Consider the following 13,044-nt stretch of genomic DNA (forward strand, 5'->3'; position numbering starts at 1 on the left):
AGTAGGTTGTATTATTATGTGTTCTCCTATTGATACTATTTATAGAATTGTATTTGTAAATCAATGTTAGTATTTAAATATTTCGTTGATATACCATGATCTCTATTAGTCTGGATGAGGAAAAATGTTTTCTCTTTTTGGGGGGTGGTACCAGGGATTTAACTCAGGAGCACTCAACCACTGAGCCACATCCCCAGACCTCTTTTGTATTTTATTTAGAGACAGGATCTCTAAATAAAATATAAAGTGCCTCTCTTTTTGCTGAGGCTGCCTTTGAACTTGCGATTCTCCTGTCTCAGCCTCCTGAGTCAATGGGATCACTGGCATGTGTCACTGTGCCCGGCTGTTTTCTGACTCTTGACTTAAAAAACATGAAATGTGAAATTACTTGTCTAAACTCCATGGAGTGAAATAAATAATTTCCACAAAGTTCCTAGATGCATTCACCATTCAACTCTATTTTTAAAATAATCTGATAGAAAGGACACTAGCAGAGTAGAGGAAGGGACCAGGAGAAGAGAGGAAGGGAGGGAAAGGGGACATTCTAGGGAATGATATTAGCCAAATTACACTGTTATATTGTGTAAATATGTAACAACAAATCCCACTATTATGCATAATTATACCAGTAAAAATATGGAAAACAAATAAAAGCAATTAGCAAAGGGACAGTTCAAAAAGAGAGAGAGAGAGAGAGAGAGAGAGAGAGAGAGAGAGAGAGAGAGACAGGGATGTGGCTCAGTCTTAGAGAGCCACTGGGTTTAATCCCCAGAACCAGGAAAAAAAAAAAAAAAAAAAACCGTCGACATGACAATCATTAGAGCACATATCTTCCAGTAATGAGCCTGCCTTGGTATTCTTGCACCCAGGCACCTGCTTCCCTGGCAGGAAGCAAAGGCCCCAGCTGATCTCAGAGCACAATTAGATGGGTTCTTGGTCAGTTGTGCTCCTGGAGGTGAAAGCACTTGGAGGCACTTTCTGGCCAGCACACGCTGAGAGGTGAAGCACCAACTCCATCCCACTCCTTTCACATTTTCTGAAACAGGGTCTCACTGAGTTGCCAGGGTGACCTGGCACTTTCCATTCCCCTGCTTCAGCCTCCTGAGTCACTGGACTCTGGAGCGTGCCTTGCTGCACCAGCCTGGAAGCCCATTTTGTCAGGTATGCCTGGAGCGGTTCCCTGCAGCTGCTATGATTGATATCTGCATGGCATATCATTTCCCATCTTGAATTCTAACCTGTCTGTGCCTATGAATCTGAAATGTGTCTCTGTGAACAGTGTATAATAGGACTTGGGTTTTTTTATATTTATTTATTAGTTGTAGTTGGACACAATACCTTTATTTTATTTATTTTTATATGGTGCTGAAGATTGAACTCAGGGCCTCACATGTGGTACGCGAGCACTCTACCACTGAGCCACAACCCAAGCCCCAGGATTTTGTTATTTATAATGTCTTGACAATCTATGGTAGATCTGATAGCAGCATCGTGGCAAAATGTTTTTGTTGATTTAGTAATGCTTTCACTTCAATTTCTTTAAAAATGTTTTTTGGGAGCTAGGGTTATAGCTCAGTGGTACAGCACTTGCCTAGTATGTATGAGGGACTGGGTTCGATCCTCAGCACCACAAAAAAATAAATAAATCAAGGTATTGTGTCCATCTACAACTAAAATTAATTTAAAAAAATAAAAATAAATGGTTTAGGCTGGGATACAGCTCAGCAGAAGAGCACTTGCCCTGTATGCATGAGGCCCTTAGTTGGATCCACAGCACTAAAACCAGAAATAAACAGACAAACAAGACCTAGAGCCCTTGGTGCAGAGGCTGCTTCCTTTTGTTCTCAGCACTTCGTACGTCATACCACTGTCTCTCTGGCCTCCCTTGTTGTCCCTCCTCCTCCTCCTTGTCCTTCTTTGGTGCTGGAGATTGTACCAGGGTGCTCTACCACTGAGCCCCTCCCCAGCCCTTTTTTATTTTTATTTTGAGATAGGGTCTCGCTAAGTCACCTAGTCTGGCCTTTGACTTGTGTCCTCCTGCTTCAGCCTCCCGAGTAGCTGGGATGACAGGTGTGGCCACCCTGCCTGGGTCTCTGCAGTTTCTGGTGTGACTCCACCTATAAATAGTATTGTATGCCCTCAGTATGATGAACCATCTCTCCCTTGCTGCCTTCCAGATTATTCTCATCTAGGGCTCTCCGGAATTTGACTGCAATGTGTCTGGGTGTGGTTCCTTTCTGTTTATCCCACTCAAGTTTTATTGAGATTTCTGGATTGTAAATTAGCATTTGAGGATTGGGGATGTAGTTCAGTGGTAGCATGCATGAGGCCCTGGGTTCAATCCTTAGCACCAAGAACCCTCTCCAAAACAAAAGTAATAATTACTTGAACATATTCATAATAGCAACTTTGAAGTGTTTGCCTGTGAATCTAAAATCTGGGCCAATGATCTGTTTTTAGTAACTGCTTTTCCCCCACTTTATGGATCATACGTCTCTGTTTCTTGTATGTGTAGTAATTTTGGAAAGGAAGGAAGGAAGGGAGGAAGGAAACTTAAATATTTTAGATAATCTATTGTAGCAACTCCGAATATTGTTTTAGCTTTTCAATCACTGCTGGCTTTGTTTCTAATAACATCTCTAGATTTAAACTGTAGAATCTGTGTCCCTGATGTGCAGCTACTGGTATTTCTACGGTGTTGCTGTTGTTGGTTGGTTGGTTTTGGTACTGGGGACTGAACCCAGGGGCACTTTACCACTGAACTACATCCTCAGCTCTTTTTATTTATTTATTTTTACTTTGAGACAGGGTCTCACTAAGTTGCTTGGAGTGGTCTCAAACTTGGGATCTTCCTGCCTTAGTCTCCTATGTACCTGGGATTACAAGTGTGCCACGGTGCCCTGTACTTCCTAGGACTCTGGGGCCTCCTCCACCCAAGCACAGTGCCTAGTCAGCCAAGGACTGTGTGTAGGTCAGGTCTCGTGTCTCCATTTCTAGGCTCTCCACATTGAACATCCGTGTGGCCACGTGATCTTAAGCAAAAGTTCCATCTCAAGTTGGCGGGCTGTATATTTTCCACTTATGCCCAACTAAATGCACCACTTGTTGCTGGAGAGGCTTTGGGGGTTTGTTCCCCATGTTGAATAGTCTGCCTCCACTTACCAAAGCAAAATCCCAAACTGAAAAATTTCCAACAAAATAAAACTAAAATTCAATTGGAGGATAAATCAAATGTTTTCCTATACATCAGTGATGAATCTACTGAAAGAGAAATTAGGAAAACTACCCCATTCACAATAGTCTCAGAAAAAAAAAAATACATGGGAATCAATTTAACAAATGAGGTGAAAGACCTCTACAATGAAAACTACACAACACTAAAGAAGGAAATTGAAGAAGATCTTGGAAGATAGATCTCTCATGCTCTTGGAAAGGCAGAATTAATATAGTAAAAGTGACCATACTACATTCTTCATAGAACTAGAAAAAACAATCATGAAATTCATTTGGAAAAATAAGAGACCCACAATAGCCAAAGCAATCCTTAGCAAGAAGAGTGAAGCAGGAGGCATCACAATACCAGACCTTAAACTACACTACAGAGCAATAGTCACAAAAATGTCATGGTAATGATACCAAAGTACACTGATAGACCAATGGTACACAGAGACACACTGACATAAATACAGTTAGCTCATAATAGACAAAGGCGCCAAAAAATACATTGGAGAAAAGATAGCTTATTCAACAAATGGTCCTGGGAAAATTGGAAATCCACATGTAACAAAATGAAATTAAACTCCTATCTCTCACCTTGCATGAAACCCAACTCAAAGTGAATAAAAAATTTAGGCACTAAAACAGAGACCCTGTGCCTTACAGAAGAAAAAGTAGGCCCAAATCCTCACCATTTTGGCCAAGGATCTGACTTCCTGAACAAGACTCCTAAAGCACAAGAAGTAAAATCAAGGATCAATAAATGGGATGGATTCAAACTAAAATGATTCTTCTTAGCAAAGGAAACAATAATGTGAAGAGAGATCCTACAGAATGGGAGAAAATCTTTAACACATGCACCTCACATACAGCATTAATCTCCTGGATATATAAAGGCCTGAAAACACACACACACACAAACAAACAAACAAACAATCCAATCAATAAATGGGCTAAGGAGCTAAACAGACACTTCACAGAAGAAGAAATAGTTGATCAACAAATATAGGAAAAAATGTTCAACATATTTAGTAATTAGAGAAATGCAAATCAAAACTACTCTAAGATTTCATCTCACTCTAGTCAAAATGGCAATGATCAAGAATACAAGCAACAATAAATGTTGGCGAGGATGTGGGGGGAAAGGTATACTCATACATTGCTGGTGGGATTGCAAATCTGTGCAACCACTATGGAAAGCAGTATGGAAATTCCTGATAAAACTTGGAATGAAACCACCATTTGACCCAGCTATCCCACTCCTCGGTTTATACCCAAAGGACTTAAAATTAGCATACTACAGTGACGCAGCCAACTGTTTATAACATTTCCAACTCACAAAAGCTAAACTATGGAACTAGGTGTCCTTCCAGATGAATGGATAAAGAAAATTTGGTCAGACACACAATGGAATATTACTCAGCCTTATAGAAGAATGGAATCATGACATTTGTCAGTAAAAGGATGCAGCTGGAGAATACTATGCCTAGCAAAATAAGCCAATCCCCAAAGGCCAAATGTTTTCTCTGATATATGGATGCTAATTCACAATAAGGGGAGAGCTAGGAAAGAATAGAGGTCCTAACCCTAAATAAAATACAAAATAGGGATAGGGATGTGGCTCAGTGGTCAAGAGTTCCTGAGTTCAATCTCTGGTACCCCCCCCCCCCAAATGAAATTAGACCCCTATCTCTCAACCTGCACAAAACTCAAAGTGGATCAAGGACCTAGGCATTAAAGTAGAGACCCTGTGCCTACTGGAAGAAAAAGTAGGCCCAAATCTCCATCATGTCGGCTTAGGAACTGAATTCCTCAACAAGACTCCTAAAGGGCAAGAAGTAAAATCAAGGATCAATAAATGGAGTGGGGAGAGAAGAATAGAAGTCACTGGATTAGACAAAGGGGAAGGAAGGGAAGGGGAATGGGAATAGGAAAGACAGTGGAAGGAATGGGACATCACTTCCCTGTGTTCATACATGAATACACGACCTGTGAAATTCCACATCAGGTACAACCACAAGAATGTATGTATGAAATGTCAAAACACACTCTGCTGTCATGTGTAACTAAAAAGAATAAATTTTTTTTTTAAAAATTTGTGATATGTCAGCATATTTTTATAGTATATTTGTAAGAATAATAGCAAAACCCTGTTGGAATGAATGTCACAGAAACAAAACTTGGTGTGGCCAGAGGCAAGAGATTCAAATAGAAAAAAAATCTTATCATACAGAGTATAGAAAAACCAAAAGTGCAACTGTTAAATCAAACCTGATTTTTATTTCTCTGTAACCCTCAGGCCAATGTGAAATCTACAGTACATAAGTTTTTAGGTCAAAGAAGACTACTGACTCTCACAGTTCTCGAGATAGAACCTAGACCCTTGTGCATGCTAGGCAGCTATCTATCACTGAGCTATTCCCTCAGAAAAATTATTTTTAACTTTTATTTTTACATTTTCTATATATGCATGTAACAAATCTATCTGTAAGTACTTTGGGAACCCAAATTTATAATCTTCCAATGTCATTCCAGTCCTCTAGCTTACTGTTATTTTAGGTTTCAGAAATAGTAAAACATGGGACTGAAGATTTAGCTCACTGGTAGGATGCTTGCCTCGCATGCTCAAGGCCCTGGGTTTGATTTCCAGCACCACAAAAGAGGGAAAAAAAAGAAATGGTAAAAGTGTATAAAGTAAAATATACACCTGTATGTATATATATACTACTTCCTTCTTTCTACATGTATATATATATATATATATATATATATATATATACACATATATAAAAATTATACATATATAAAATATACATATATAGAATATACATATATATTTATAACTATATAGACACCTATATATAGAATAGGTAATATGTATATAAGGTAAAAAATTAAACAGCACAAAAGAGTATGTATTAAAAACCCAAATTTCTGAGGTGGGGTTGTAACTCAGTGGTAGAGCGCCCTCCTAGCACGTGTGAGGCACTGGGGTCAATCCTCAGCCCCACTAAATAAATATAACAAAGGTATTGTGACCACTACAACTAAAAAAATATTTACCTCCCCCGCCAAATTTCTACCATGTGTTCCAATGACCTCCCAAAGGCAGTCATGCCCCCGAGACCCTGGCACCCTCGGGGTGTCTGTGTGTGAGCCAGGTCTGCTGGTGCATGCCTGTGATCCCCGCACCTCGGGAGCTGAGGCCCTGAGTGACTCAGTGAGAGCCTGAACAAGGCGCTGGGGTGTATCTCAGTGGTAGAACATTGCCTAGCATGTCAGAGGCCCTGGGTTCCACCCCCAGCACCACAAAATAAATGAATAAAAAATGGATAAACAGATGAAATTTTAAAGTAAACAATAATCTAATGGTATCTGTTGAACTGTATTCAGAAACATTCTGGGAATAGCTAAGCTGTTTCTTGACTATTGGCTTTTCCACTCTACATAAAATATAAAATAGGGCTGGGGATATGGCTCAGTAGCCCAGGGCCCCTGAATTCAATCCCTGGTTGCTGAGAGCCATTGCCAAGTAGGAATGACACATGGCAATTTCTTTGTCAGCCTACCCAATGTTACTTAGAGGAAGGACTCTCCATATTGACCCAGGTCATTTGCAGTGACATTGCATGTAAGGTGACCTTGCTCAAGGACCAGGGCGGATCCGGGTTTAGGGCTCTCCTTGGGTTTAGGGCGGTTCCAGGTTTAAGGTGTACCCTGCTGGGAATAGGGCGTATCCTGCTGCCTCAGGCTCGCCTGCTCCTTGAGTTCCCATTGAGTTCTCACGGGATTCAGAGAGTATTTGGGATCCAGAACGTGGATTGGGCCCAGAACGTGTGTGTAAGTGCCAGTGACAGTTTGAGAATAAAGAGTTGCTGTTTGAATCTACAAGGTGTGCGGTGGCTCCTGATTTTGTGCCCAGCCAGACTGCGGCACCTGGTATCCCCCCAAACAAAAAAATTGGAAAAATAAAGCCAAGCAAAGTGGCACACACCTGTAACCCCAGGTATGTGAGGGATGGAAAGCCTGGAATTGGGCTCCGAGTGACTCACTGTCACTTCTTCCTTCTTTCCAGTGTGCTGTTATTTTTCCTCAAAATACAAACAAATTAGAAATAATCTTATCTGCAAACATTTCTGAAATTACTTTTCTTCTTCTGTTATTGCTATCAAGGAATTTAAATTCTAAATGAAGATTTTGATCATTAAAATTGGAAAAATAGGTGGGTACACTAGCACATGCCTATAATCCCAGTGGCTCAGGAGGCTGAGGCAGGAGGATCATGAGTTCAAAGCCAGCCTCAGCAAAAGCAAGGTGCTAAGCAATTCAGTGAGACCCTGTCTCTAAATCAAATACAAAAATAAGGCTGGGGATGTGGCTCAGTGGTCAAGTGCCCCTGAGTTCAATCCCTGGTACTCCCCCCCGCCCAAAAAAAAAAAAACTGGAAAAATAAAGCAAGGCATGGTGGCACACACCTGTAATCCCAGTGACTTGGGAAGCTGAGTTAGAGGATCTCAAGTGTGAGGCTAGCCTCAGCAACTTAGTAAGACCTTGTCTCAAAAATTATAAAAAAAAAAAAAAGAAGAAGAAGAAAAGATTGGGAACACAGCTTAAGGGTAGAGTACCCTGAGTTCGATCTCTAGTACAATTTAAAAAAAAAGAAAAGGAAGAAAAAAGTCTGTGTATGCAGGTAACACCAACCACACACACACACATACATATGTGTGTATATTTCCTTCTCCTAAGAAAAACCAGTGCTCAGGGGAGTCAGCCTGAGCCAGCAGGAGGAAGAAAGAAAAAAAATCACTCCATCTTAGAAGATATCCCATATCAGTATAGTTACTTGTACTGGGGATTGAATCCAGCAGTGCTTAACCACTGAATGACATCTCCAGCCTTTTTATTTTTTGTTTTGAGAAAGGGTCTTGTTAAACTGTTTAAGGTCTCACTAAATTGCCAAGGCTGGCTTTGAACTTGTGATCCTCCTGCCTCAGTCTTCTGAGTTGCTGGTATTATAGGCATGTGCCACCATGCCCAGCTCTCAGAACATTTTTTAAAATAATTTTTAGTTGTTAATGTACCTTTATTTTAAAAATTTATTTATATGCAATGCTGAGGATCGAACTCAGTGCCTCACACATGCCAGGCAAGGCTCTGCCACTGAGCCACAGCCCCAGCCCCTCTCAGTACGTTTTTTTAAAAATAAAAAACACAAAACAAAATTGTTTCAGAGCCTAGAAGGAAGCCTAAGTAGATGTTCTCAGATAAGTAAAGATAACAAGAAAAATATGAGGACCTGATCTGTCCCTCCATTTCTCCTTCATTGACTCATCTAACATGTTTGAAGGTTCACCACATGGAAGGCATGTATCGGGAGTATAAAGATGAATTAGAAACCATTTCAACCTTCTAGGAGCCACAGAACCTCAGGGAAGACACCCAGACAACTGTAGTGCAGAGTGATATGGCATCACAACACACAGCAGCAACACATAGGATTAAGTGACCAACTCTACTCTGCCAGGAACAAAGGCTAAGTAGCATTAGCTCAAATAGTGCCCTATGAATGCCTACAGCGATCCTTATTAGTCAGGGTCTCACTGGCTAAGTTCCAACAGTTCCAAGATTGCAATAAGCAGTGAAAGTTATCCTAACATGTTTACCAAGAAATCAATTACTCATAAAATTATTTCTCAAACATCATTCCTTACTTAATATTCCTTACTTAATATTTTTGTCTTTTTTTTTTTTTTTTTTGCTACCTGGGATTGAACCCAGAGGTGATTAACCATTGAGGCACATCCCCAGGCCTTTTCATTTTTTGAGAAAGGGTCTTTGTGGGAGACCAACCTTGCACATGACTGAGTCACACTCCCTGGCTGGGTGTGGAGTCTGAGGCCATCACTGAAGGACAGGTGCTCAGAGGAAGCCAGTGCTTCTTGGGTTCCAGGGATGGTGTCTCGTGCATGGGTGTGGCTTCCTACAGCCCCATGGATGGAGTTACACTCACCTGTTCCTTTGTAATATTACCCCTTGCCCTGTTTGGGATAGAATCTTCCATGGAAACACCTTTTGTGTGTTCCTTTCTCTTACTGTGCCCTTGGGTGTGGCCTACCTAGATGTCAGTCAACCTGCTGACAGCAGACATCATAAAGCTGGACTCAGCCCCCTGACCTGACCCCTTGCCTCATTTGAATAGCTTCTCCTCAATAAAAGGGGTCAGCACGTGCGCGCTCTCTCTCTCTCTCTCTTCGGACCCTAAAATCAGAGGAGCCGTCACAGCACTCCCAAAAGAAAAAGGTATCTCTGTCTCTTGTGTGGTTATTTTGCACAGCCCAGTTAGCCCAACTCCCCTGGAGTGACCCCTGAGTGTTTTAGTCGCGAGAAACTCGGCAGGTCTTGTTAAGCATCTTGGGGTCTCACTAAGTTCCTAAGGGTGGCTTTGAAAGTGTGATCCTTCTGCCTCAGCCTCCTGAACCATTGGGATTGCAGGAGTGCACCACCACCTCAGGCCCAATCCCTGCTTCCCCCAAAAGTAATAGTATATTAGCAAATCTGATGAGAAAGCACTAGAAACCACCCAAAAGGAAATGTGGAGAGGAGAGAGTTCACCACAGACTCCACTCCTCGGAGATGAGCTCCGCTGTGCTGAGGGGTGAGGGAGGTGGGAAGAGCCCAGGCTCAGGGCAAAGCTGGCCAAAACCCTGCCGCGTGTCTGTGAGGCCCCTGGGGGCCCCGTCCCCATCAGCCCCACTAGACACTCCACAAGGACTTTCACACTCGCCCTCTGCTCTCTGCCCTCCAGCTAGTCAGTCCCCGAGGTACTCCTCGGTCATTCTTTCCCACAGGACTCCCAGCACTGGCTTCCTCTGGGCACCTGTCCTTCAGTGATGGCCTCGGACTCCACACCCGAGTGAGGCCTCCAGGTATCTTCCTCAGGCAGCTTCTTCTTCAGAGGCCCACCAGCCGCTGTCCTCTGAGGGGAGTCTGGGCTTGTTACCGCAGTTCGAAGTCCCAGCCGCGTGGACCAGATGACCTGTGGCCTCCAACTTCCATTGTACTGCCTCTTTCTTCACTAACAAGCACAGAGCATGTGCTGCAGCAGCGCCATCATATCACCAGAGATCAGTTGCTGTCAGTCAAGTTTCAGAGGCAGGTCACCACCGACACGCACACCCTGTCACCTGCTTCTTGAACTTCCAGGTTGGACGTCGATGTGGTTAGAGTAAAAGCACCGTGGAAGGGTGACTTCAGGTCTTACCAGAAGCAGCCAGTTGGCTCCTCTCCATGTTCAGAGCCCATGGAAGGAATCACACACCTGAGGTTTGAGAGAACACTGAGAACAGACCACAGGGAGACACGGCTGGGCTGCAGCTCTGTGGTGGGCATTGCCAGCACCTGTGAAGCCTGGGGCTAAATCCCAGGACTGCAAGGGGCAAAGAGGAGGAAGATGAATGCCTGCCCAGGAGAGCGCCATCTGCACCACACCTGAGGAGGGCTTTCCCATGCAGACAGGCCCTGCCCTCCACGGGGCACAGCGCCTAAGCCATTCAAGACCAACCTGGAACAAGCTGTGTGCCTCCACCAGCGTGGCTGTGTTTGTGTCCCTCTGTGAATAAGATCAAGGTCTACAGCATGGAGCACCACTCAGGTAAGAGTAACAGTCCAGACAGCGGGAAGAAGGGGGTTACTGGCCAGTAGCAGATCCTGGGAGCCCTGGGTAAGCATGATAATTTTAGGCTTCTATTAGAATTGCCTTGCCTCACCTGGGGAAAAAAGAAGGCGGGATTTCATTGTTAGGTCTTTGAAGATTTCCTACGGTCCCTCTAACTCCAGCGCCACAAGAACTCACAGTCCCACTGAAGGTCTTACAATTTCCCCTCCTGGTGAAGGGACCTTCCCAGTCACCCCGTGGAAAGGCCACCGCAGCACGTTCCAATCTGAGGAAAATCTGCCACCAAGTTAGTTAAATCAAGTTTCTGAGCTCCTCACCTAGCCTCTTCTACATAAGTGTTCACTTTGGTACCTAGTGTTGATTCATAAATATGTATTATTTTTTTTTTAATTTTCCTTTTTAGCTATAGATGCACACATCTTTCTTTCTTTCTTTTTATGTGGTGCTGAGGATTGAACCCAGGGCCTCACACATTCGAGACAAGCACTCTACCACAGAGATACAGTCCCAGCTCCCATATTATTTTTCTTAAAGAAAATTGTTGGAGCCCCATGCCTGTAACCCCAGCTGGAGAGGCTGAGACAGGAGGATTACAATTTTGAGGATAGGCTGACCAATTCGGACAAGATCCTGATTAAAAAATAAGGCTGGGATATAGCTCAGTGGTAGAGGGCACTTGGGTTCAATCCCCAGTACTGCAGGGGAAAAACAAAATCAGAATTGTATATGCTTTGGGTCACATAGGACCTAGAAATACCTTGGGTACAAAATTTGTGTGTGTGTGTGTGTGTGTGTGTGAGTGTGAGAGAGAGAGTGTGTGAGTGTTTAACTAGAGATTGAATCGAGGGATGTTCATTCCCTGATCCACATCCTCAGCCCCTTTTATTTTTTGAGACAAGTTCAAAGCCAGCTGAGTTCAAAGCAACTTAGTGAGACCCTGTCTCAAAAAATAAAAAGGCCTGAGGATGTGGATCAGGGAATGAACATCCCTCGATTCAATCTCTGGTTAAACACACACACACTCACACACTCTCTCTCTCTCACACACACACACGTGAATATATATATATATATATATATATATTTTCAAGGATTGATATAATTTAAATGGTAAAAATAAAACTGAAAATCAGGCCTGACTTCAAAGGTCATGCTCTTATCATATCAATATTTACCTTGCGTGATACAATGTTGAATAAAGACCTATCCTTGGGCTGGGGATGTAGCTCAGTGGTAGAGCACTCCATAGCATGCCAGAGGCTCTGGATTCCGTCCCAGGCAAAGCAACAACAACAACAAAACAAAACAGCAAAACCCCAAAACAAAACAAAAAGCACAAACAAATCCACATTTACCCTTATCTGAACTGCTACTCAAATCAAGGTCTAGCCTAAATGTCGTTTTTGCTATCTTCCCAACTCCTCCAGGAAAAAAAAAAAATCTTGTTCTCAGCTGTGCTTCCCTAAGTTCTGTGTGTGTCACTGAGCTACCTCCTCAGTCCTTTTTATTTTGAAACAGGGTCTCTTTATATCACCCAGGCTGACCTCGAAGTTGAGACCTTCCTGCCTCGGCCTCTAAGTAGCTGGGTCCCCGGGCGTGGGCTCGTGGCACTGTGGGGCACCTATACTGAACCTCATCACCCGTGCAGTTTCCCTGGGAGTCCTGGAGTAAGGCGTGCTCTTAATCACCCTCTGACCCTACCAGGTCCCATCGCTCCTGGCACAGGCAGCGTCGGTTAAAAGGGGATAGGGCTCTGCCAAGTCTGACAGAGAAGACGAGAAATGCACAAATAACCTGGGTCAAAAGTCGTGCTAAAGGAGAGCCATAAGCTGGGTGGCGGAGTGCGGAGGGGGCCCACGGCGGCCAGCAGCGGTCAGGGAGGGCTCGGGCGCTCCGCAGGGCCTCAGCCCCACACCAGCAGGCGGAGAAGCGGGACCCTCGCGCTTGGGCTGAGGTCCTCCGGCCTGGGGTCTCGGGAACTCAACAGTCACCCAAGCGTCAGGAGTTCTGGGCTGTCCTGAAAGCCACCTCCCTGGGGACACCGCGAGGTAGAGTGTCCGGACAGCGCGCCGCTCAGCCACGGCCGCCACCGCTCCAGCTCTCGCGAGATCCGCTCGGCTCAGCCCCGCACGACTCTTCCGGTGCGGCCCGGA

At 43.8% G+C, this 13,044-nt stretch overlaps 1 long non-coding RNA gene across 1 annotated transcript; it reads right to left on the reverse strand.

Moving 5' to 3' along the window:
• Positions 1-7,349: 7,349 nt before the first annotated feature.
• LOC139701429 (uncharacterized) lies at positions 7,350-13,010 on the reverse strand. The gene is made up of 3 exons (XR_011704021.1): positions 12,686-13,010; positions 10,778-10,982; positions 7,350-10,534 (listed from the first exon to the last, which is right to left on the reverse strand). It is a non-coding gene; the product is annotated as an uncharacterized lncRNA (long non-coding RNA).
• Positions 13,011-13,044: the final 34 nt, after the last annotated feature.

Source organism: Marmota flaviventris, chromosome 12 (genome assembly GCF_047511675.1).
Source record: "Marmota flaviventris isolate mMarFla1 chromosome 12, mMarFla1.hap1, whole genome shotgun sequence".
NCBI classification, from domain to species: Eukaryota; Metazoa; Chordata; class Mammalia; order Rodentia; family Sciuridae; genus Marmota; species Marmota flaviventris.